General features: G+C 41.9%; 1 long non-coding RNA gene and 1 pseudogene across 1 annotated transcript in view; both read left to right on the top strand.

Annotated features, from left to right (window-relative positions):
* LOC117201274 (uncharacterized) overlaps positions 1-27,395 on the top strand; it is a 129,657-nt gene that overhangs the window by 23,480 nt on the left and 78,782 nt on the right. The window lies entirely within an intron of this gene.
* Positions 3,598-5,119, top strand: LOC101285687 (PSME3-interacting protein-like; annotated as a pseudogene).

Genomic DNA, 27,395 nt, shown 5'->3' with positions numbered 1-27,395 from the left:
CCCTTGCGCTGTAACTACTGAGCCTGCGCTCTAGAGCCCGCGAGCCACAACTGCTGAAGCCCGTGTGCCACAGCCGCTGAGGCCCGTGAGCTTACAGCCCGTGCTCCGCAACAAGAGAAGCCACCACAGTGAGAAGCCTGCACACCGCAACAAAGGGTAGCCCCCACTCGCCGCAACTAGAGAAAGCCCGCGAGCAGCAATGAAGACCCAAGACAGCCAAAAATAAAAATAAATTAATTAATTAAAAAAAAAACAACTGAAGGCGCTTTTTGACCAACCCAATATATAACATTACCTTATATTTATCCTTTATAAAACATCATAATTTAAATTATATCATTATTTATGGAAGTTGTGTGATTATTTGCTTAACGTCTGTCTCTCATGCTGGATTGTATGTGTCAAGAGCCAGGAGAACTCTGCCCCTTTTTTCATCATGATATTTCTAGCATCTAGCAAGATGCCTAGTCCATAGTAGATGCTCAATAAACATTTGTTAAATGAGTGAATGAATGATTAGATTAATGAATGAATGTGAAATCTAGCATTAGTTTTAGTTGTGTAAAAAGTTAGATGATACTTTGGCTAAACCCTGGATAAGACATAAAACTGTGTCCTTACTGGTTAGAGAATAAATGAGAATACAGAAAAAAAAAATTTAAGGTGGCTCTTAATTTCTTTATTGTGTAAATTATTGAAAATAAATGTCAGATAGCTTTGTTCTTACTTTTATGGTATACAGTGTTTCATCTTATCAGCAATTGCTACATTGGTTTCCCTCATCTTAAGTGTATTAGTGAATCTTCACATTTATATGTAATAAACCTTTATGATAAGGTCACAAAAGACCCAAGGGAAGAATAAATGAAATATAAAAGTCAAAACCTAGGAGAGAGAAAGTACCCGGTATGCACCCAATGAAAAGAGGAGAAGGACTTTATGTCAAAAGAGGCAGAAGCTAGGGAAGATGAAGACATTTTAACAAGAGTTTAAAAGAACTGAGAGAAAAGTTGTGTCTTTAGCTGCCTGGATATGAATATGGGGGTAGAGGGCCAAGCGGGGTCCATTTAGAAAGACATGCCCAGGTGCAAATCTGGCAAAAGACAAGGCTTGAGGCAGAGAGTCTGCCTTAAGATACCCTCCTTTTCCATTTCAGGACATCTCGCCAGCATCCTCCCCTACCACCAAATGCCCACTCTCCTCAGGCTACTGGCTGTCTGCCCTAACCTCCCTAATTAGCCCCTCATCCCTACTTACTCCTGGCCTTTTTCTCCTTTTAGAATCTCTGTCAAAACAGAACAGTCCTATGTCTGTGCCAGGATCCAAGCTCTTTTCCCTTCTTAAAAATTCTTTCATAATGTTCTTTTGAAAAAAAATTAAAACTTTATTGAGATATAATTCACATACCATGCAATTTACCCATTTAAAAGTATATTTCAGTAGTTTTTTACTATAGTCACAGAGTTGTGTAATAATCACAATCACTTTTTATCATCTTAGAAACAAACCTGGTACCCATTAGCAGTCATCCCCATTTCTCCCCAACCCCTAAGCTGAAGCAACTACTAATCAACTTTCTGTCTACATAGATTTACCTGTTATGAACATTTTACATGAATGGAATCATACAATATGTGGTCTTTTTTGTCAGGCTTTTTTCACTTATTATAATGTATTCAAGGTTCATCCATATTGTAGCATATATCAGTACTTAATTCCTTTTTTTTTTTTTTTTTCGGTACGTGGGCCTCTCACTGTTGTGGCCTCTCCCCTTGCGGAGCACAGGCTCCGGACGCGCAGGCTCAGCGGCCATGGCTCACGGGCCCAGCCGCTCCGCGGCATGCGGGATCCTCCCGGACTGGGGCACGAACCCGTGTCCCCTGCATCGGCAGGCAGACTCTCAACCACTGCGCCACCAGGGAAGCCCTTCATTCCTTTTTATTGCCAAAGAATATTCCATTGAGTGGATATACCACATTTATTTGTCCATTCATTATTCCACCTTTATTTTTGTCCCATTCATTATTTCCACTTTTTTACCTTTATGAATAATGCTGCTATGAACATTTGCAGAGTGTTCTTCCATAGGATGTTAGAACTAGAAGGAAGTTTAGCAATTATCTGGTCTAATCTCCATTAAACTCTTTGGTCACATGACACAGCAAGAGGCAGGTGTAGAAAGGATGTGATAGCATAAGACTGAACCCTGCTTTCTTCACCAGTGCTGTCAAAAGTAACTACATTTAGTGAACTCAGTCATGTGCCATCACTATTTCAGTTCTAAATAGCTTCTTATTTCACCTTGTATTTAAGTAAGTCCTCAGTTGAACCTGCCTGAAACTGACGGTTTTGTTCTGTTATTATTAATACCTCTAGAAGTAGGCTATTTCCACAGGCTTCCTCAGACTCCAGTGCACTCACTCAAATCCAGCATCTACTAAAAATGACTTTCTATCCTTAACTACAAGTGCTGCTGGTACTGCTACTTTTATCACATCTGATGATCTTCTCCATCTTTGTTTCTTTGTATTTTTATGCACGTATTCACTGCATTACACTGCTTAGATGAGAATTTTTTTTCTCCATCTCCTTGAGAAATCCAAGATTTCACTGTTGTTAGCTGCACTTTGGATACTGTGTTAGTCTGTACCACCTCAAGTTTTTCCTGTTTCACATTAATCTGTTGGCTAGTGTTAGCCTGAGATCCTTTCTCACCTTTTCAGGTAAAAAAGAAAAACAAAACTGATTCTTAAACTTAAACTCCCTCCCTTTGAGGTCTCTTAACCAGTGGGTGGTTTCCAGCACCCTGATTATCTAAATCAGTGATCTGCAGACTAGAGCACGCATTCACATACATAAAGAGTTTCCAGGAAGTACATATTAGTGCACGATTTCAACAGGATCAGTTTCTAGATTTTCAATTTCTGTTTAAACTCGTTCCTCATTGATATGGGTGACAACATGGTTGCTCAAGCTGAGTTTTCCTGGACCACTAATTATCCCTGTCCAACTTAATGAAAGAAAAACTCACCTCTCATCCATTCTAAACTTACTTCAATGCATTGCCCCAGAGTGTTAAAAAAACAAAACAAAACCCAGGGCACTAAAAATGCAACAATTAAATATTGTGTTTGTGATAAGAAAGTGAGTGTCTCTAATGAACTAGGGAAAAGAATATTCATAAATCAGGTGGTTTCCAATTCTTTGCTTTCTACAAAATGGAAGATGTTAGTTAATGGATCATTAAGAATCATTTTTAGTGAACAATAACTATTGACTGCTACTGATATAATCCCCCTTTCAGTTCTATCCACTTACTTATATGAATGCAGTTTCTCAATATTTATACGTATAAAAAATAAAAACATTAACTTACACTAGCAGTAAGTAATATCCATCCAAGAATACAGAAACAAACAGAAAAAATAAAATAACCTCATCTGTTTTATCAAGATATGCATTTGCAATAAAATTTTATTCCATTGAATAGGTATCAAAATGTGTAATATACTTGCATTGTTTTGACCAATTCTATAGTAATACTATATAGAATAATGATTCAATTTAAAATAGACTTTTAACACCTAGAACCTTATGCTAGTACATAAAACAAAAATTTTAAATGGCTGTTTTTACTTTCTTTTTCTTTTTCCTTAAGAGCGAGCGGCCCTTGTGATGGCAGTTTGGGGTGGGCACTGCCAAGGGGAGGGGGTCTCACCTCCTGCACGCTGGTAGACTGATTGTTCCATTATGGGTGGAGGGGATGATGGTAACCTTGTTATCAAAAAGAGGTTTGTGTCTGAGGCAGAATTAGATGAACGGCACAAAAGGAGGCAAGAAGAATGGGAGAAAGTTCGAAAAGTTCGAAAACCTGAAGATCCAGGAGAATGCCCAGAGGAGGTTTATGACCCTCGGTCTCTGTATGAAAGCCTAACAGGAACAGAAAGATAGGAAGCAGCAAGAGTATGAAGAACAGTTCAAATTGAAAAACATGGTAAGAGGCTTAGACGAAGATGAGACCAACTTCCTTGATGAGGTTTCTCGGCAGCAGGAACTAATAGAAAAGCAGGGAAGAGAAGAACTGAAAGCACTGAAGGAATACAGAAGTAATCTCAACAAGGTTGGAATTTCTCAAGAAAACAAGAAGGAAGTGGAGAAGAAAGTGGCTGTGAAACCCACAGAAACCAAGACCAAGGTCTCCCAGGCCAAGCTGTCGGCAGGAGCTCTGAAGCATAAGAGCTCAGAGAGTGGCAACAGTGTGAAAAGACTGCAGTCGGACCCTGACCCAGATGACAAGAATCAGTAAGCCCCATCCTGCTTGTCTCGTGGAAGCACATCTCTGAGTGGTCCCTCCCTCCATCGACCGCCCCTCCGCTGCTGTATGTATCGGCATCCTCCCAGGTTTGGGCGCCTACTCTGGGAGCAGCGACTCTGAGTCCAGCTCAGACAGCGAAGGCACCATCAACGCCACCGGCAAGATCGTCTCCTCCATCTTCCGAGCCAACACCTTCCTCGAGGCCCCCTAGTTCCTCTGTTCTTACCGCAGGGAGCTCCTCCCCAAGAGTAGACTGGACAGTTTATTCTGCCTACAGGCATTACCTCCCACGGAAAAGTCCTTTGCCTGCTCCCTGTGCACGCCATGACATTTTTAACCTCATCTAAAAATGTGCCAGAATCCACTTGTGGCCCGACTTGGGTTTGTTTTCTCTTTCTACTCCAGTACGGATGCCCAAACCTGTCCCACGGCCTCTGTCCTCACTGATGTAGTAGGGCAGAGGTCAGGGCCCAGGAGAAACTCCACTAAAAATGCCCTGGGAATATAGGTACCAAGCGGCTTGCAAAGGGTTTGGGTTCTGTTGCTTTCTTGTTTTTTTGGTTTTTGTTTCTTTTTTTTCCTTTCCCAACACCACAAAGAAGCAAGGACAGTTATTGAACAGGTATCATTTAAACATTCTATTCTAGACGAAGGCGCCGTTTGATTATACTGCGTTGTGGAGTGTGCAGGGGGGAGAGAAGGTCTCAGGTGATGGAATGGCGCACTGCCCTGGAACTAACCTATTCTTGATGTTGTGTGACTAAAGATTCTAAACTACAAAAAAAAAAAAAAAAAAAAGCAAAACAAACAAGCAAATTTTAAATGTATTTTAAGAGAATTATGATAATAATCAAAATATTTGAACCATATTATTTTATAGTTAGATAAAATTCTTTGGGACTAGTAAAATGAAATTTTTATTTCAAGGAGAAAAAAATGTAAAATTTATGACCATTAAAAAAGAAATGTGCAATTTTTTAATATTTAATCACTATAATATTAAAATTCAAATGGATATGGTGAAAAGAATGATATAATAATTTTGTATTTACTGAGACTTTCCTTTATTAAAAACATATGTTGTTTTACTTTATTGAGAATAATTATAATAGCTACTTTAAAATCATTGTCTGTTAGTTCCAACATCCATTTAATCTCAGCGTCTGATCTGCTCCATGTTCTTTTCTTTTGAGAATATGCTTTATTTCCTTGTTCCTTCATGCGAGACGTAACTTGGAATTCTATGCCGAACGTTATGAATGCCATAGTGTGGAAAATATGGATTCTGTTATTTTTCTCCAAAGAGGAAATTTGTTTTAGCAGGTATTTTTCTGTGGCTGGGCTTGAATTGCAAACTCTGTTTCTTATATGGCAACTTGGGTCTCTTCAGATCTTTTTCATCTTTAGCTGGCTGCTTTGAGTCTGTTCTGCCCATGCGTAGTTCAGGAGTCCTATCAGAGATGTGGATAGATAGCATTTGGGGGTCCCCACTCTGGTTCTTCCCTTCCAGAATTTACCCACGCTCTTTAGTATTAAAGTTAGTAAGTTTCCTAACTTCAATTTTCTTATTCTCCAGGCCTGAAAGATTGCAAGTTTTGTCACGTGTGCTGTTGCCACATGCAGGCTGTACTTAGCCTCAAGCTAAATGCCGCAGAGACAGAAATTTATTTATTTAATTCAGTCTTCCCTCTCCAAACAAGTATGAACTTCCCACCAGAGTTGGTATACTTCTACTTGCTCTCCAGTACCTTCAGATACTGATTTTCTGGTTTTTTGGTTGTTTGGTTTGGTTTGGTGTTAGGTCCAGACTTTGCAGCTATTTTCTACGTGGATGGAAGTTGAGTGGTCATCCAGTAGAGTCTTAGTCATCATACCTGAAACCAGAACCCAATTTTGTTTTAAAATGTTAATCAGCCTTTATGATAAGCTAGGAATGCTATCCTTTGCCATTATTTAAACTAATGACAAAAAAAAATTTAGACATCAACCTTATAATGTAAAAGGATGTTCTTTTTTTTTTCAAAATTACTTTAAGGGTGTTATATCAGAAACCTCTTCTGTGCAATTTCAGAGCCTCTCAGCGTCACTTGACTCTTGCTCTAGCCACCACTGTGGCCATCAATTCTGCCTGGGTTCTGACCAATTTCACACAGGTAAAACCTGACAGTGCCTCATCTCATGCCTATGCCAAGTGCCTCTCGCCTCCCATCCCATTGACCATGAGGCATGGGATGGTGTAGGACCCAACATGGAGCCCACACATGCATGACCCAGAGTTTGGGGAAGTTAAGACTCTGTGGGTGGAACTTTTAACAGATGATAGATGGAAACCAGTGAATAAATTTTCTTTCTCACCCAAGAATAACAATGTAGCTTTGAAAAGCCGGTCCAGCAGAATCAAGCACGTACTCATACGGAGTAGAACTCAGTGACGCATTGTTGTGTTGGCTTTCCCTCTATTCTTGAATCACACCCCTTTCCCCTCACTCCTTTCCCCCCCCCAGGATAGAATGTAATGCAGTCATAGCATGGAAGCTTTGTTTTCTGGGGTAGCCAAGTTAAGAAAGAAGTACATGAACTTCACCTTTAGTTCCAAGGGCAAAGATTCAATCATCTGCTCATCACATATGATTTCTGGTCTTCTAAACTCTCCTTCCACTCTGACCTACAGCAACTCTAACCAACCTAGTCTCACCCTGCTCTGAAACTCCCTCAAGTTTCAGTGATCCACTTTGCTCATCATGAGAGATTTTATATCTGACCTATGACTTTGGAGGAAACAGAACATCTTCCAGGTCCAGAGCTACTAGAAGGGCTATATCCTAAAGACATAGCGGAGCCTTGAACCCTGACTCCTCAGTCTTTCTTTTTTCCCCTTTTCAAAAATGTTCCGCTTCTATCTTATTTGTGAGACAAAGAATAAAGCATCTGTGGTAAATGTACAAAAAAAGGAAGCTGGCATTCAAACTTCACATGTTCCATCAGACAAGCTCTTTTTAATACCTTAGCAATTTCCTGTTGTTGATCATGTGAGTTTCAATAGCTACATTCAGCTATTTTGTTGACGAGACAAACAGCAGAACCAGAACCAAAGAGTGAACAATGAAGAGAAGCAAATTATACTCCAGTATAAGGAAGAACTTTCTAATGATTGGTGCAGTTAAACAAGCAGAGCAGAGAGAATGACTGCATTATGGGATGTAAGAGCCACACGGAGAGGTTATATAACTACCTGTTTGGAATGTTTTGGGGCAGTGATACTCAAGCTTGAGCCCCCAGAATTTCTGGTTTAATCATTTGAGGTAGCTTGAGAATTTGCAATTCTGACAAGTGTCCAGGTAATGCTAATAATACTGGCCTCGGGACCATACTTTGAGAGCTACTGTAGGGACATTCTGATTAGATAACCCCTAAATTGAGATGCAGGAGAATGTAGCACTTAAGGGCAAAAGCTTTAAAATCAGATTAGACTTAAGTTTGAATTTCAGTTCCTTTATATTCTGGCTGTGGGTATTTAAGCAGGTTTCCTCATCTGTAGACAGGCACACCTCATTTTATTGTGCTTCACTTTATTGCACCTCACATTTATTCCATGTTTCACAAACTGAAGGTTTGTAGCAACCCTGCGTAAAGCAAGTCTATTGATGCTATTTTTCCAACAGCATTTGTTTACTTCATGTCTCTGTATCACATTTTGGTAATTCTCACAATATTTCAGATTTTAAATTATTATTATATTTGTTATGGTGATCTGTGACCATTGATCTTTGATATTTTCTACTGTGATTGTTTTGGGACACCACAAATCGTGCCCCTATAAGACAGCCAATTTAAGGGATAAATGTTATGTGTGTTCTGACTGCTCCACCCACCAGCCTTCCCCTGTCTCTCTCCCGCTTCTTGGGCCTTCCTATTCCCTGAGACACAACAGTATTGAAATTAGGCCAATGAGTAACCCTTGCAATGGCCTCTAAGTGTTCAAGTGAAAGGAAGAGTCACACATCTCTCACTGTAAATCAAAAGGTAGAAGTGCTTAAGCTCAGTGAGGAAGACATCTCAAAAGCTGAGACAGACCAAGAGCTAGGTCTCTTGTGCCAATTAGCCAAGTTGTGAATGCGAAGGAAAAGTTCTTGAAGGCAATTAAAAGTGCTACTCCAGTGAACATATGAATGATAAGAAATAAAGAGCCCTGTCGCTGATATGGAGAAAATTTTAGTGTTCTGGATAGAAGGTTAAACCATCCACAATGTTCTCTTAAACCAAAGTCTAATCCAGAGCAAGGTCCCAACTCTCTTCAGTTCTGTGAAGGCTGAGAGAGGTGAGGAAGCAACAGAAGAAAAGTCTGAAGCTAGCAGAGGTTCCTTCAAGGAAACTAGGTTAATGATGAGGATTAAGGAAAGAAGCTGTCTTCATCACATAAAAGTGCTAGGGGAGGCAGCAAGTGCTGATGTAGAACCTGCAGCAAGTTATCCAGAGGATGTAGCTAACGTAATTAATGAAGGCGGCTACACTAAACAACAGACTTTCAGTGTGGATGAATTAGCTTTCTATTGGATAGAAGATGCCGTCTAAGACTCTCATAGACAGAAGTCAGTGCTTGGCTTCAAAGCTTCAAAGGACAGGCTGACTCTCTTGTTAGGGGCTCATGCAGCTGGTGCCTTTAAGTTGAAGTCAGTGCTCACTTACCATTCTGAAAATCCTAGGGCCCTTAAGAATTATGCTAAATCTCCTCTGCCTGTGCTCTGTAAATGGAACCACAAAACCTGGATGATAGCACATCTGTTTATAACATGGTTTACTGAATATTTTAAGCCCCTCTATTGAGACCTACTGCTCAGAAAAAGAAAATTCCTTTCAAAGTATTACTGCTCATTGACAATGCACCTGGTCACCCAAGAGCTCTGATGGAAATGTACAATGAAATTAATGTTGTTTTCATGTCTACTAACACGACATCCATTCTTCAGCCCGTGGATCAAGGAGACATTTCAATTTCAAGTCTTAGTGTTTAAGAAATACATTTTGTAAGGTGATAGCTGCCATAAATAAGGATTCCTCTGATGGATCTGAGCAAAGTCAATTGAAAACCTTCTGGTAAGGATTCACCATTCTAGATGCCATTAAGAAAATTCATGATTCATGGGAAAAGGTCAAAATATGAACATGAACAGTAGTTTGGAAGAAGTTGATTCCAATCCTCATGGATGACTTTGAGGGCTTCACAACTCCCGTGGAGGAAGTACCTGAAGATGTGGTGGAAACAGTAAAAGAAATGGAGCTCGAAGCTGTAACTGAATTGTTGTAATCTCATGAAAAAACTTTAACAGATGAGGAATTGCATCAGATGAGCAGAGAAGGTGGTTTCTTGAGATGGAAGCTACTCTGGTGAAGATGCTGTGAAGACTACTGAAATGACAACAGGATTTAGAATATTACATAAACAGTTGACAAAGAAGCAGTAGGTCTTAAGAGTAGTGACTCCAATTTTGAAAGAAGTTCTATTGTGGTTAAAATGCTATCAAATAGCATTGATGCTACAGAGAAATCATTTGTGAAAAGAAGAGTCAATTGATGCAGCAAACATCATTGTGTTATTTTAAGAAATCACCACACCCACCCCAGCCTTCAGCAACCACCACCCTGATCACTCAGCAGCCATCAATATTGAGGCATGACCCTCCACCCACAAACGACTATGACTCACTGAAGGCTCAGATGATGGCTATCATTTTTTAGCAATAAATTATTTTTAATTAGGCATGTACATTGATTTTTTTTAGACATAATTCTATTGCACTCTGAATAGATTTCAGTATGGTGTAAACATAACCTCTATATGCACTGGGAGACCAAAAAATTTATGTGACTCGCTTTATTGCGATATTCCCTTTATTGAGGTTGTCTGGAACCAAACCCATAATATCTGAGGTATGCCTGTGATTGGAAAATTGATAGGACTCACTGAGTAATTGCAGGGAATAAATATATTAAAAGCAAAGTAGCCATTAATATCCTTCGTTGTCTGCAAGGAGCCATAATATGCCCTCCTATTTAGCTATCATCACTATAGGAATAAATCCCTTTCCTTTTCAGAATAAGGACACCTATTTCCGGAGCAGAAGCAGGGCCACCCAGCTACAGCAATAATCTGTATATACCATGTGTCAGGAAATCTCATCGGGACCCGTTTTTTTCCCCAGGTACACTATATCAGCATGTAAACATCACCTCAATTAAACCAACTTTTTGGAAAAAATGGCTTCCCCTGTGCTAACAAATTAAAATAATCACCTGTCTACTCAAGAGAGTCAATATTGACCACTACAGAGGAATCACTATAACCCAATGAGGTTTTTCTAAAAATAAAAATGAAGTGCTATTTAGGATACCACACATAAACCAAATTTTCCTTTGAAGGGAAAAATCCAATAAAATCTTTCTCCTTTTGACGTCACTGGGCCTTCCAGATGGTTCTGGGAGCCTAAAAGCATCTCTGCTGACTGTAAAGGAAAACCTCAACAAATGGGACTGGTCAATCATATCCTTCAAATGCGTTTGCTCACTGAATGTCCACGCCAGCCTTTCCAAGCAGAACTGAATTTGTGATTTATTCCCCACACTGATCTCCCATCAAGAAAGGGCAGGCAATCCCCTATGGGCCCAAAACAGCCATTTGACTCACATTCTGGACTTCATAACAAGAGCATTTGGATGGGTAAGGCCTCCGAGGACAAAGAAAACAAAAATAGAAAGCAAAAAGAGCTGGTTTGGAAAGAAATGAGATCACCAAACAACTACAGGCCGACTCTTGTCCCTGCACTTTCTTGCTGAAGCACACAAATTGAAGTTTCTCTCTTCCATGAACCCTCCCCCTTCCCATGGGGATCAGACAGCCGAGGGAAGCCCTCACCAGGACAGTATCTCTATGGAGATGGAGAAGGTTCTGGGAACTATGAAAGCCCGAGAGGGATTTCTACTACTTGTGAAGGCCATTCAGCTGAGAATAGGGAAAGGTGGCATCCACTGAGCTAACACTGAGCACGAACCATTTGTCAGACGGGATGACAGGCACCTGTGGTGAGAAGTCCACACCTGGCTCTGCCTTCAAGAAAGCCAGTCAGTGTGGGAGCTTGAAGCACATTTGGTTACTAGGGGCGTGGAACATTGTGTGTGTCTTTTTAGGAGAAGGTACAGAGAAACCTGAGAGGAGGCCTGCAGGGCTCTCCCACTGATTCCCACACAATAGGAGTGAAAACAGAAGGAACAAGCACCCCAGTTCCTCCCTCAGAACCTTGGAGAACAGCAACTACCTGGAACATCCCCTTCAGGTAGTACCTATGGGGGAGCGAACCCAGCCCCAAACATCTAGGGAGCCAGTCGCCTGAGAAACAGCATGAAAGAGATAAGCAAATCTGGGTTTTTTATAACCTGTGGGTATTTCCACTTCCCAAAGTGGAGCTCAAAAGTCATGGCAGCAGGAGAATATAGTATCTCACATTTGTTTAACACTGAGGACTTTACCAAAAACCTCCATGTCCAACTGAAGAAATGTTTATGACACACCTAACAGAAGTCAAGCAGTGTACTAGGCACTTTCAGAGCTATCGCTTTGTTATAATTTTGATATCCACCCTGTTAGCTAGTTATTATTGTCAGGAAGTGAAATCATGGGTTTGGTTCAAATTCAAACATCTGAAGAGTATCAGTGGAATTACATTTTCTGTTAAAACTATTAAATCTCCTATATTCAGTATATTGCCTCTAAGCCATTTGCCCATGGGCAACCTCAGAGGGGAACATCTCTTTAGAGCAGATGTCATTAATAGTCTGAGTCTCATACTGCAACCTGAAGAGACAGTGAGAGGAATTCACATTAATTGAGCATCTTGGACGTGCTGAGCCCTTTCATACACTACCGGTAGAGCATACACTACCTGTATGGCCAAAGGCTGAATTGTGTCCCCACTAAATTCATATGTTAATGGCCTAACTTCAAGTATAACACAGAATGTGACTGTATTTGGAGATAGGGGCTTTACAGAAGTAATCAAGGTAAAATGAGGTCATATGGGTGTCCTCATAAGAAGAGGTTAGGTCTTTTGCCTCCTTAGGTAAGTTTATTCGTAGGTATTCTTTTTTTTTTTAACATCTTTATTGGAGTATAATTGCTTTACAATGGTGTGTTAGTTTCTGCTTTATAACAGAATGAATCAGCTATACATATACATGTATCCCCATATCTCCCCTCTCTTGCATCTCCCTCCCACCCTCCCTATCTCACCCCTCTAGGTGGTCACAAAGCACCGAGCTGATCTCCCTGTGCTATGCAGCTGCTTCCCACTAGCTATCTATTTTAAAAGGGCCTTCTTTTTTTTAATTAAAAATTTTTTATTATTGAAGTATAGTTGATGTACAATATTATATGTTACAAGTGTATAATATAGTGTTTCACAATTTTTAAAGGTTATGCTCCAGTTATAGTTATTATAAAATATTGGCTATGTTCCCCAGTTTGTACAATATATCCTTGTAACTATTTTTGAATTTTTGAATTTTATTTATTTTTTTATACAGCAGATTCTTATTAGTCATCCATTTTATACACATCAGTGTATACATGTCAATCCCAATCTCCCAATTCATCACACCACCCCCACCCCACCCCCAGTGGCTTTCCCCCTTTGGTGTCCATACGTTTGTTCTCTACATCTGTGTCTCAGTTTCTGCCCTGCAAACCGGGTCATCTGTAGCATTTTTCTAGGTTCCACATATACGTGTTAATATACGATATTTGTTTTTCTCTTTCTGACTTGCTTCGCTCTGTATGACAGTCTCTAGATCCAACCACATCTCTACAAATGACCCAGTTTCATTCCTTTTGATGGCTAAGTAATATTCCATTGCATATATGTACCACATCTTTATCCCTTCGTCTGTCGATGGACATTTAGGTTGCTTCCATGACCTGGCTATTGTAAATAGTACTGCAATGAACATTGGGGTGCATGTGTCTTTTTGAATTGTGGTTTTCTCTGGGTATATGCCCAGTAGTGGGATTGCTGGGTCATATGGTAATTCTATTTTTAGTTTTTTAAGGAACCTCCATACTGTTCTCCATGGTGGCTGTAACAATTTACATTCCCACCAACAATGCAAGAGGGCTCCCTTTTCTCCACACCCTCTCCAGGATTTGTTGTTTGTAGATTTTCTGATGATGCCCATTCTAACTGGTGTGAGGTGATACCTCATTGTAGTTTTGATTTGCATTTCTCTAATAATTAGTGATGTTGAGCAGCTTTTCATGTGCCTCTTGGCCATCTGTATGTCTTCTTTGGAGAAATGTCTATTTAGGTCTTCTGCCCATTTTTGGATTGGGTTGTTTGTTTTTTTAATATTGAGCTGCATGAGCTGTTTATATATTTTGGAGATTAATCCTTTGTCCATTGATTCGTCTGCAAATATTTTCTCCCATTCTGAGGGTTGTCTTTTTGTCTTGTTTATGGTTTCCTTTGCTGTGCAAAAGCTTTGAAGTTTCATTAGGTCCCATTTGTTTATTTTTGTTTTTATTTCCATTACTCTAGGAGGTGGATCAAAAAAGATCTTGTTGTGATTTATGTCAAAGAGTGTTCTTCCTATGTTTTCCTCTAAGAGTTTGATGGTGTCTGGTCTTACATTTAGGTCTCGAATCCATTTTGAGTGTATTTTTGTGTATGGTGTTAGGGAGTGTTCTAATTTCATTCTTTTACATGTAGCTGTCCAGTTTTCCCAGCACCTAGGTATTTTATTCTTTTTAATGTGGTGGTAATAATGTCATTTGCAGCAATGTGGATGGACCTAGAGATAATTATACTAAGTGAAGTAAGCCAGACAGAGAAAGACAAATATCATATGGTATCACTTATATGTGAAATCTAAAACAAAAACAAACAACAACAACCAAAAAAAACCCCCACAATACAAATGAACTTATATACAAAACAGAAATAGACCCACAGACAAAGAAAACAAACTTATGGGTACCAAAGGGGAAGGGGCGGGGAGGGATAAATTCAGAGTTTGGGATTAACATATACACACTACTATATGTAAATAGATAACTGGGCTTCCCTTGTGGCGCAGTGGTTGAGAGTCTGCCTGCCGATGCAGGGGACACGGGTTCGAGCCCTGGTCTGGGAAGATCCCACATGCCGCGGAGCAACTGGGCCCATGAGCCACAACTACTGAGCCTGCGCGTCTGGAGCTCGTGCTCCACAACAAGAGAGGCCGCGACAGTGAGAGGCCCGCGCACCGCGATGAAGAGTGGCCCCAGCTCACCACAACTAGAGAAAGCCCTCGCACAGAAACGAAGACCCGACACAGCCAATCCATCAGTCAATAAATCAATAGAAATGCTGTAGAATTATTTAAAAAAAAAATAGATAACCAACAAGGACCTACTGTATAGCACAGGGAACTGTACTCAATATTTTGTAATAACCTATAAGGGAAAAAAATCTGAAAAAAAAATAGATATATATGTATGTATAACTGAATCACTTTGCTATACACCTGAAACACAGCATCGTAAATCAACTATACTTCAATTTAAAAGAAAATTCATTAAAAAAAAATTAATGTTAGGACACAGACTGATGGGTAACCATCTGCAATCCAAGGAGAGAGGCCTTAAGAAACCAACCCTGCTGCCAACTTGATCTCAGATTTCTGGCCTCAGGAACTGTGAGGAAAATAAGTGTCCTCTGTGTAAGCCACCCAGTCTGTGGTATTTTGTCATGGCAGCCCTGGCAAACTAATACACTACCTCATTTTTTTTTTATAATATTTATGTAAAAGTGGGTATAAATATCCATTCTCAAGGTGATGAATCAGAGGCTTAGAAAGGTAAAGTAACTTTCCAGAGGTCACACAGCCAGCAAGTGGCAAAGCCAAAATCTATCTGATTCTAACTTCTCTTTTTTCTTCCCACCTGGCCCCTGAGGCCACACTCGATTCTAACCCTGAAACTTCCTTTGTGCTGTTCCAAAACACCAGGCTTGGAGATTCCCATGAAAATGAAAATATTAACAGAGAGCATCCCATAAAGACCTGTGCCTGGGATTTCAAAGGCACAAGACTGAGCAGGGCTGCTGAAGTCAGATGAGGTATAAATAACATCACAGTATTTGTAGAAAAGCAAGAAGGAGACCGACTTCCCTCTCTGAACCACAAGGCTTTTAAGCCTGAGGAAACTCTCACAATTTTTTCAGCAGAGGAGAATTGATCACATTTTCTGGGTTCAGAGGACACGAAGACTGATAATGGATTTTCTGCTGGAAAATCTCCTAGAGAACTCTGCGTATCTGTCTGCTACCTTGTCAACATTAGTGGAGTGGGTAAAAATGCTTAGTTTGCAAACTGCAGGATTCAAATGTGCCCCTAAAAAGCAACAACAAAAAAAGCTCTGTTTACTCTTCTATGACTCAACTTCTATTTCATGCACTGATTCTGGCCATTGGCAGAAATCTCTATCCAGTCCCTTGAGGGAAAAATGGTATTCACTTCAAGTTTAAACAGAGTCATTTCCACATCCCCCTCCTCCATCTTCCTCATGCCTAAGTGGCAGCTGTTTATGCTACCATCATTCCATTATGGGCACCTGTTCTCACAGGCACTTGCTGGAAAGTCTCAGACTCCATCTGGTTTCCAGTCCTTGGTCCACAAGGAGTCTTTCTGTTTTCCCTCATCCAGGTTTCAAGGTACACAGGCCATCACTCAGCACATTTGAGCCCCTCCTCGCTGCCCCAAAGGATATCAGAGCCCTTCCTCCTGATGGACCTTCCAGGCAGGAGACTGAAATGCAGCATCAGACCCATCAGTTGTGATGCTATGCAAACCCTCTCTCTCCCTCTACTCCCCTTGCAGAGGCTTGGTGGCCGCCTCCTACAGCAGAAGGTGGCCTTGACTCTCAGACTCCCAGCCACTGGCTCCATCTCAGCCCAGAGAGGGAAGGCCAACACGGAGCCCTTTTCCAGGGACGCTGACCTTGCTTCTCAGGTCTCCTGCTTCCCATCTCACTCCCCTCTCAACTAGTCTCCAGGCCAGGGCCAGGACCCCTCGTGGCTCAGTGCTTCCCTTAACAATCTGTTGTTTTTGAGCGGATTATTTAGTGATTCGACTCTTGCAAATCAAAACCGTGGCCTTTCAGACCACTGTTTCTGCTTTAAGTTTTAAGAATTCCTAAGCCTCTGATTTCTTGCCTCAAAAATATGGACATAATTATACTTACTTTTACAGGGAAATTATTATAAGAATGAAGTCAGCCCATTTTGGAACACAAAAGCCAAGAATTTGATTCTCTGCTGTCTGTATTTTGGGAAATCCCTGCCCAATATAATCACACTACTGAATGAAGAGAGGGTAAATCCAGGAATTGCAAAGGGAGGAAAATGCTCAAGTATTTTATTCTAAATCTTACCACTACCACACAGGGGGGGAAGGGGAGGGTGGGATGAAGTGAGAGAGTAGCACTGACGTATATACACTAGCATGTGTAAAATAGATAGCTAGTGGGAAGCTGCAGGATAGCACAGGGAGCTCAACGCGGTGCTCTGTGATGACCTAGAAGGGTGGGATTGAGGGCAGGGGAGGGAGGCTCAAGAGGGAGGGGATATGGGGATATATGTGTGCATATAGCTGATTCACTTTGTTCTACAGCAGAAACTAACACAACACTGTAAGGCAGTTATACTCCAATAAAATAAATAAATCTTAGCACTACCATGTTATATAATAATATATCATCATAACATGATAATGTATTATATCACATAATTAATATAATTATTTATTATAATACTATAATAGCACATGTATTATATATATATATATATCATGTATTATATTTCTCTGTCATTCATGAATGGGAGAGTATTTCCAGCCCTGTTCACCCTGCTAGACCAGACCACCTCCACAGAGAACAAGACCCTCATTTAACAGAGTTACACACTTTAGCCAGAAACACACACAGCTCTCTCCCTCACTTCATTCAGGTTTCTGTCCAAATGTCACCTCTCCAGTGAGGTCATCCCTGGCCCCGTCTCTCAAACAGCACACACCCATCCTCATCAGCCTTTTTCTCTCATCCTCCTTTATTTTTCTTCATCACTCGTATCACCTGACATGCATTACACATGTGGTTTTTTTCTTATATGTGTCTACCACACACACCTAGAATGTAAGCTCTGTGAGAGCATGGACGTTGACTGCTTGGCTCGATGTCCTACTTCCAATGACTAGAACATTCCCTGCAAATAATAGATACCCGTTATTAGTGGAAAGGACGAAAGGAGGGGACTAAACAGGCCAGCTGTCACCCTCCCTCTCTTGCATCTCAAACGGTGCCCCCGAAGGTTCTAGCTCAGGAGTATCCACAGAAGATTTTTTCCCCCTACTTTCTTATTTATTTTTTTCTTTCCATCTTTTTTTAAAAAAAATCAAAGTATCGTTGATTTACAATGTTGTGTTAGTTTCAGGTGTACAACAAAGTCATTCAGTTATACATACATTATTTTTTTCAGATTCTTTTCCCTTCCAGGTTGTTACTAAATATTGAATAGAGTTCCCTGTGCTATACAGTAGGCTCTTGTTGGTTACCTATTTTATATATAGTAGTGTGTATATCCCACAGAGTCTTGAAAAGAAGCTTCCTGGAGTTTGTCCTCTGCCTTCTTTCAGGAACCAGAGCCCTGGTTCTTCCTCTGCGTTTCTCTTACTCCTACTGACTCAGCACCGTTTGCCAAACACTGCCCTCCCTGGACCGGCTTCCTCAGAGCCGTGTGCCCTTCAGGGAGGGCCCTGTGCAAAGCCTGCTGCCTGCACGGCCGCTAGGCAGGGTCGCCCTAGAACTGCCTTTCTCTCCTCTGCCTCCTGGGATCCCACGGAGAGAAAAGCCTGAGTGGGGAAGGACTGGGGTTATCCGGGCATGCAGCACTTCACTTTCTTCAGGCCTTGATGTCTGCGTGTTGGCCCAGAGCTGAAGGCAGTGGAGTCACGCCCACCCAGAACAGCCAGCCACCCTGCAAGAGGCCAGTTCCTCTGTGGCCTACTACTGCACTTCTTCCATCTCCCATTCCCTCCCACTGGGCTTTCTGCACATGTGCCTCACCTCCCTAGAATGGCCTGGCCAACTTTTATTTATTTATTTTTTGCGGTACGCAGGCCTCTCCCTGCTGTGGCCTCTCCCGCTGCGGAGCACAGGCTCCGGACGCGCAGGCTCAGCGGCCATGGCTCACGGGCCCCGCCGCTCCGCGGCATGTGGGATCCTCCCGGACCGGGGCACGAACCCGTGTCCCCTGCATCGGCAGGCGGACTCTCAACCACTGCGCCACCAGGGAAGCCCGGCCTGGCCAACTTTTGCTCGTGTTCAGGAACCCACACAAATGTGGCACTTCCCAGCCACACCCACCTCCTCCGGAGTCTGGGTTAGTCCTCCGCCTTCCCATGAGCTCCTGTGTTCTGCTCTGTCAGCTTTTATCATTCTGCCTTGTGGTATCATCAGCTTCCCCATTTGTGAGCAAGCCTACTGAAAACAAAAGTTCTGGCTTACTTCTTCTGTACCTCCTGTCCTTTACCCAGAACCAGTGAAATGTACGTTTGCTCACTCATTGGTTCATTCCCTAAATACTGGAGCAGGCCCAGTACTTGGTGCTGAAGACACTAGAGCAAAGACAGATGAGATCTCTGTCCTCAAGGAACCTGTATCCTAATGAGGGAGATAGACAAATAATTGTAGATCAGTAGTAAGGTCAAGAAGAAAATAAACAAGGTACTTTGATCAGCATCAGCAGGGGCTTCCTGCTTTAGGAAGAGTGATCAGGGTGGGCACAGGAGAAGGAATGAATGAAAGAATGAATGGGTCAGCTAAAGGAGGCTAAGGCCGGCCCCGAATGTGTAGGGCTCACCCTGTGATTCTAGAAGGCAGCTCACAGAGGATGGAGAAACTCACATTCAAATTCAGATACAGCCTCTAGAAGAAATGCCCAATAAGATCCCCTGCCCTGGAAGACGAGAACAGAATGGCAGGGCAGCCCCTATCACCAAGGGTGTTCTAGCCTTAAGGAATACAACCCTCTGAGGGGAGATACCTGGGAGTCCAAAGAAAGGAAGTAAGGAAATGAGGCTGCTTTCTGGCTGATCCAGACCAACAAGAGAGCCTCCCTGAGTTCCTGCCTCAGGTGCTGCTGACCTACCCAGACAGCATTGTTGGGGGAGCTCCATCCTGGAGAGGAGGGCTCCTGGGTGAGGACCCTTCTGCTCCCGAGGCACCGTCCTGCCCCATGGGGTTTATGGAACATGCCACACCTACACGCAACAGGTGCAGGTCTCTTTTGTCAGCGGTGGTACTTCCTGGGCCTCCGAAGAGCCCAGCCCACACCCGATGGGGATGGCATCTTGTCTGTCCAGTAGAAGGAGAAATGGCCTCCAGTTGTCCTTCCAGGTGTTCTGGGCCCCCTCGTGAGAGCTTTCAAAATGCTAGGCCTACCGCCACGCTGAGTGGGAAGTAAATGCTGGCGTATGGCAGATATAAGACTATTTGCAAATAATAAATACTAGCCAACATGCAGTGAGTGCTTACTTACTCCGTGCCAGAGTATAAGTAATATTTATTCACATACACATAAGTGCTTCTATACCGGCTTGTTAGATTATACTGAATAAACAAGACCAACTTCGTTTCTCAATCTCACGCAAGGCAGAGTGCATCGGACACTCAGGTAGAATCCTGCCTTCCGGGCCTCTGTGCGTGAGGGATGTGTGGAGCAAGCCTCCAATTGCCATATGCTTAAGGTCCCACATCTTTAAAGTGTTCACGGCTTTCCTTAAAAATCTTGGGACTTCCCTGGTGGCACAGTGGCAAGAATTCACCTGCCAATGCAGGGGACATGGGTTCGATCCCTGGTCCAGGAAGATCCCACATGCTACGGAGCAACTAAGCCCGTGTGCCACAACTACTGAGCCTGCACTCTAGAGCCTGCAAGCCACAACTACTGAGCCCATGTGCCACAACTACTGAAGCCCCTGTGCCTAGAGCCCGTGCACTGCAACAAAGAGCAGCCCCCGCTCGCCGCAACTAGAGAAAGCCTGAGCGCAGCAACGAAGACCCAATGCAGCCAAAAAAAAATTAATTAACTTTTTAAAAATCTATTAAAAAAAATACGACACAAATCAACATACTACAAAAAAAAAAATCTTGAATCTGAAAATTGAGAACACAAACCCCTCCTGGCAGGTAGAGTGAGCACTTGGGAACATGTCTGGTGAAGGGGCTATGCGGTAGTGCACACCTGATTCTCAGTTGCTCATCAGCTCACCCACACACAGGTCACTAGGAAGAGAGTGAGCAGGTGTGCACAAGTTCTCTCTGCCCAGCCCCGCCCGGCACTTTGGGATCCTTGATCTACTTCCTCCTGGCATTTCCTGTGCTGTAAATCTGCACCCTCCCTCCCTCCCTCCCTCCCTCCCTCCCACATCCCCTGCAGCTATACAGAGTCTGTCTCTGGCCTCCCCAGGTGCTTCCTGAGCTGTCATCTCTGATCAGAACTCTGCTCTCTGTGACCTGGAGTTTCCTTGCCTCTAGATCCTGTCAGTGCTCCAGCACCACTTTGGAAGGGGCTGGGTGGGGCAGGGAGTAGGGTGGGTAGAAGCCAGGGAGAGAGGAAATAAAATACAGGAAGAAGAAAGGGAGACAACAAGAAGAGCAAAGAAGAGCAACGAAAAGAAGGAAAGAGAAAAGGAACAGGAAAATGCCTGGGCAGTGGAAAGATGAAAAGGAGCATGGGGAAAGCAAGAACGCTGCAGGGGGCGTGTGGTCTGGGGAGGCCCAGCAAAGCATTGAGCCAGAGATGTCGGGGCTGGCGACCAAAAGGAAAAGATGATCACCAGGGACGATCTCAGACTTCTGTACTTGTCCTGGGCTAGTGGGTCTCAAATTTTAATGTAAATAAAAATCACTTGGGGTGCTTGTTAAAACACAGATTCCTATACCAGAGTTCTGAGTCTTTACATCTGGGCGGTGTCCTGGAAATCTGTTTTGTTGGTGTTCTTTTTTAACAAACGGCCCAAGAGCTTCTGATGAAGATGTTGGGAAATGCTGTCCCTTGTTGTTAGGGGGGCACCTTGTGGCACAGAAGACTCCGAGGCAGTTACCCTCAGAATTTGACATTTTAAATATTCAGCTTTGGAACGGAACTGCCTTGGACCATGTCTGCAAAAGCTGGGCTCCAGAGATGGGCCGATTCTGCAGGAATCCGGGAGGCTGGCAAAGGCTTCCTGAATGACAGGATTCTCATCTGTGGTGTGGAAGGTTAAGTCAGACAATCTTCAAGGATCCTTTCACCTGGAAGAATCCTTCTATTCTCCTCAAATTGATGCCCATCCTGGTCCCGCTGACAGATTCTGTTTTCAGAGACCAAAAACCTTGCCCCCAATTCCTTCCTCCTCTATCGATACATGTTAGACTGTAGAAGTGTTTTGCCTGTTAAAAGGCACATTTTAAGAACGAACTTTGTGCTTTACGACCTACTTTGAAGTTGATGTCAATATGTTAAGTTATACGTGTAATATTTCACACCTCTCTATTTGAGTATCTCTAATTCCTTACAAAGAAGATGATGTATGTTATAAAGTATATGTAAAGTATAGAAGCAAGATCAGGGTGTCAGCAGGTTTGGTTTCTTCTAAAGCCTCTTTCCTTGGCTTGCAGATGGCCACCTTCTCACTGTGTCCTCACATGGCCTTTCCTCTTTGCTGCATGCCTGGTGCCCTTCTGTGTGTCCAAATCTCCTCCTCTTATAAGAGCACCAGTCAGGTTGGATTAAGGCCCACTCTAAAGGCCTCATGTTTATTTAATTGCTGCTTTAAAGGCCCTGTCTCCAAATAGAGTCACATTCCAAATATCTCCAAATAAAGGGCTTCAATGTATGAATTTTGAGGGGATACAATTCAGCCCCAAACAGTTCCAATCACCTCAATCACAAAAGCTTAAAGTGGGCAGATGGCTGACCCAAAGGCAGACAGTCCATAGGTTAGTCAGCAGGCCGTCAAGTGGCTTGATATGAAAACTCTGTCCAGTGAAGAATAATGGTAATTACGTAGAAAAATCATATTCCTTCTTGAGAACTTGGAGTGGAAAATATAAAAAGAAGCAGGCAGTTGGACATAGGAAGAAGTGCTGAACTGTTGATGGTATATGTCCCCAGGCTCGTCCTTTCCATTTGTCCCATGCCCTGGTGCTCAGCAAAATGTTTGAGATAAACTCCTTGAGTCCAGCTTTGAAATAAGATTGCTCCTCCCCGCAACTTTTTTTTCTTCAGGCAATATCTGGCATCCTGCCTCATCTCCGGAATGCCTCGTTCCTTGCTTCTAGTTTACTAAAAATTAAAGAGCTCCCCCAGCTACCTTCTATTTGGAGGCACTGAGGAGAACAAGAGTAACTGCAGAGACAATGTGGAATATTCCCCAGTGAGATGCAAGCTCTATTCAATGTTCCAGTTACTCTCGCTGTGATGCATATGACCCCAAACTTATGGCAAAAACAAAACAAAACAAAAACATTTGATTATGTCCACATGTTCTGTGGGTCAGGAATTCAGAGAGGGAGAGCTTATCACTGTACAGCAATGTCTGGACTCTCAGCTGGGAAGACTTGAACAAGCAGAACCTTCTGAAGGCTCACTGCTCACATGTCTTGTAGTCGATACTGGCTGTTGGCTGGGACACCTACGTGTCCTCTCCTCGTGGCTGCTTGGACTTCAGTGCAAAGCGCCTGGGTTTTAAGAATGAGATCCCAAGGGAACCAGGCAGGACACTATATCGCCATGTATGATCTAGCCTCACTTCCACTGTGGTCATAAATCCGCCCAAATTCAAGAAAAGGGAACGTAGACCCTGCCCCCCCTCAACAAGAGAAATGGCAAGATCATGTTGTAGGAAGACAGGAAATACTGTTGTGGTCATCTTTGGAAAATACAGTCACGACAGCACATCCTCAGACCACAATACTTCATTCACATCCTCCCACCTGCAAACTATACTGATCCCCTCCCCCAAGACCACCAAGTCCCAACTCATCATGACACCAGCTCAAGTCATTTCATTCAGGTCCATGTGTGCGTGCATTCCCCAGATGCAGCAGTTTAGGCTCCACTTCTCCAATCTAAATACCAGAGAATTAGCTTTGGCCCCTACACAGCCAATATGCAATGAGGGGAATCTAACCAATGTGGACACTATTGTGCAAAAGGGGGGAAAACAAGAGGCACACAGCAATCACAGGTCTGTAAGCAATCCTGAAAGCCAGCTGGGCACATGGGGCCAGTTTTTGTTGTGGGTTCAGCTCTGCTGCTTTGTTCTGTGGCTCTTAGCTCTTCCCTTGGGGCTCCTGGTTCTGCCCTTTGAGTCATCATTGCGTTGCAATAAGACTGGCCTGAGTTAGCAGCTGAGTAGTTTTCTCAACCAGCTCCTTGTCTATAGTGATTGAGGGGTCCAAAGTTCTTTCATTTCACACTGTTTGTCACTTTCAATCTAAGCCAATACAATTCTTTTTAAAACTCTGTGAACTTTTGGGTATCGATTTATAATTTACTCCACTAGGCAAAAAGCCACAGCCACAAATGCTTGGAGATAGGTCTTTCTTGACCTTCAGCTCCCTGTGAGGCTGCTGTGGGGCAACACCCTTAAGACTCTTTTAAGCCATATTATTAAACAGAGAAAGAGGCAAGGTTCTAAGAGCTTCTCTGCAGTGAGGGTCATGAATCTTGGAAGAGGAGTGAGGTCGGGAAGCTGAGCCCACCCTTCCATTCAAAGTCAAAAGCCACGAGGAGGGCTGGAAGTGATGCTTCTATGGGCAGAAGTCAAAGTCAAACCCTCTTTGGAGCGAAGTTTCACCAAGTTAGACTATAGGACTCTCTTATTCTGCTCAAGTAGAGGACTAATGAAGATGACCAAGCATGCTAGAAGCCGTGCCACTAGTGAGGATAGATATAGAATTGCAATTGGAGTTGTAGATGAAGAAAACAGTATTGTTATGAATAAAATAATTAATGAAATATTGGTTCCAATAACAAAGATGAGCATACGAGAATCCACCAACAGTGAACAATTTTAAAATACCACTCCACAAGTTGCTTATTTATTAAAAACAGAAAAAAAAATACCTCTAAATGGAGAAATGTGATGGATACCAACTTTACTAAGTGATAAAAGTTTACAGCATCGATGATGGGACTGTCTGCCATCTTACACCTCCTGATATGATGTACTGAAAAGGATACAATATTACATATGCAGTACTCCTGCCCCACCCCCCAAATTTAATCTGAATCTAAGCAGGTAAATCCAAATTGAGGGACATTTTACAAAACAACTGGCTTGAGCTCTTCAGAATTATCAAGGTGATAAGGTAATTTTTTAAAGGTTCAGAAACTGATCTAGATTTAAAAAAAAAAACTGGACAACTAATGGAATGAATGATCTTAATTCTATCCTGGATTGAAAAACAAATTTTTTTTCTTCCAGTTTTATTAAGGTATAATTGACATACAGCACTGTAAAAGTTTAAGGTGTACAGCATAATGATTTGACTTACATATATCATGAAACAATTACCACAATAAGCATGGTGGTCATCCATCATCTCATGTAGATACAGAATTAAAGAAATAAAAATTGCTTGTGTTGTGAACTCAGGATTTACACTCTTAACAACTTTCATATATAACTTACAGCAGTGTTAATTATGTTAATCATGTTGTACATTACATCCTGAGTACTTATTTATCTTATAACTGGACGTTTGTACCTTTTGACTGCCTTCATCCAATTTCCCCTCACTTCACACCTCACCTCTGGTAACCGCAAATATAATCTCTTTTGCTATGAGTTTGTTTGTCTGTTTGTTGTTCGTTTTTGAAGTATAACTCACCTACAACACTATTAGTTCCTGTTACACAACATGGTGATCTGGTATTTCTGTACATTTCAAAATGATCACCACAGTAAGTCCAGCTATGCTATGTCATTATACAAAGATAACATAGTTATTAACTATATTCCCCACGCTGTATATTTCATACCCATGACTCATTTATTTTGCATCTGGAAGTTTGTACTTCTTAATCTCCCTCACCGTTTTCTTCCCTCCGCCCCACACCCTCCCCTCTGGCAACCACCTGTTTGTTCTCTGTATCTAGAACTCTGTTTCTGTTTTGTTTCGTTTGTTCATTTGTTTTTTAGATTCCACATATAAGTGAAATCATACAATATCTGTCTTTCTCTGTCTGACATTTCATTTAGCATAATACCTGCAGGTCCATCCATGTTGTTGCAAATGGCAAGATTTAATTCTTTTTTATGGCTGAGTAATATTCCAGTGTGTGTGTGTGTGTGTGTGTGTGTGTGTGTGTGTGTGTGTGTGTTTATCTCATCTGTTGATGGGTGCTTGGGTTGCTTCTATATCTTGGGTATTGTAAATAATGGTACAATGAACATAGGGGTGGATGTATCTTTTCTAAATATTGAGACAATTGAGGATGTTTGAATTTGGTCTGTATAGTAGATAATATGTTTTCAATTGTGAGATTTCCTGAATGTGATACTTTTATGGTTGTCATGTAGGAGGATGTCCTTTTTTTAGAAAACGTGTTAAGATATTTAGAATAATAGTAACTGAATTCTCTGTGAAAAGAACTCTCAAATGGCTTACCAAAAATATACTTGTGTGAATGTGCATACGTGTGGAAAGAAAGAGATAAAGCAAATGTGGCAAAATGTTAATTGGTAAATCTAGATAAAGGGTAAATGGGCATTCATTGTACTATTCTTGCAAATTTTCTGTAGGTTTGAGTTTTTTTAGAAAGGGTTACAGAAAATATTCGCAACTATAAAGAATGAGTAGTACGTACCATGTTAATTATTCATATCAACACTCCCCCAGATATGTTGGGTCATCCTTTCTGCAGGCTGAAGCAAAGCTTTTTACTACCCATTTTTGGCAAGGCTCAGCAAGATGAGGTAACTTTCCCAAGGTCACAAAGAAAAATGTTAAATAAGGTACCAAATAAGCAGAAGCCAGAAAGCCAAAGATTCAGACACCCCCAAATTTCCAAAATTTTCCTACCCACGTGAAAATATCTTCTTCATCCTTGACTAAATAGGAAAATTCAAATAAGGGATTCTGCTTCTTTTTATATCATTAACTAGTGTGTTCAGTAGATTAAAAGATGAGTTCCGGAAGAGAATATATTGATATAAAAATAAATTAATTAAATGAAATTAGGGGTGCTAAGATAATGGAATTCAAGTTGACATTCTCCGGCATTTCTCTTCATTCTTTTGATGTTCGGCCAAGGGAAATGCAAGACAAGGGGTTAGCGCTGCTAGGAATAACTGCCATCAACCACCAAATTAGGGAGTCACTAGAGCAGAACGATTCTCAGATTTCAGTGTCCCTCAGGACACATTTTCCTTTCCTTCGTTTATCACCTGCATGCATCATCTGGTGCAAATCCCAGCAATCCCGCACCTGTGGGTCACTGCTCAGCTCAGGTTCTGTGGACCCGATCTCATGCCTGTGGCAAATCTCACTGTGACTTAAAAGCCTGGGGAGAGTAGCCTAGAGAGGTGGCCTCAGTCAGGACACTGTGGAGCCGAAAGAGTGTTGCGTAGTTCTGTTGAATTAAAAAAAAAAAAAAAAAAAAAATCTCTGTATGTGCATGACCTTGAGGAACAGGACTGTTAGAGACAGATAAGATTATTGTACTCCTCCCTCTCTCTCTCTCAAGTGAACCAAATATTACAATCCCCATTTTGTCTTCCCAGACTCAGGGATCAGGTTTGCGTTTTTTTCTTCTTGCTTCTTTTAGTCAGAGGCGATTACCTTCAAGTTTGCTTTAACAACTCATGGCGTATGTGTGATTTTATGTGTGATACATTAAATAGTAGTTTTAGAAAATCTGTTTTCCAGTTAGCCTCACTAAAATAGCTTGTCGTGGACGAGATACCAACTGTCCTAGGAAACAGAGGCTGGTATATGCTGAGATTCTTT

Source organism: Orcinus orca, chromosome 1 (genome assembly GCF_937001465.1).
Source record: "Orcinus orca chromosome 1, mOrcOrc1.1, whole genome shotgun sequence".
Lineage (NCBI taxonomy): Eukaryota > Metazoa > Chordata > Mammalia > Artiodactyla > Delphinidae > Orcinus > Orcinus orca.
The sequence above is the reverse complement of the archived record's forward strand: the minus strand, read 5'-3'. Positions and strand labels throughout refer to the sequence as shown.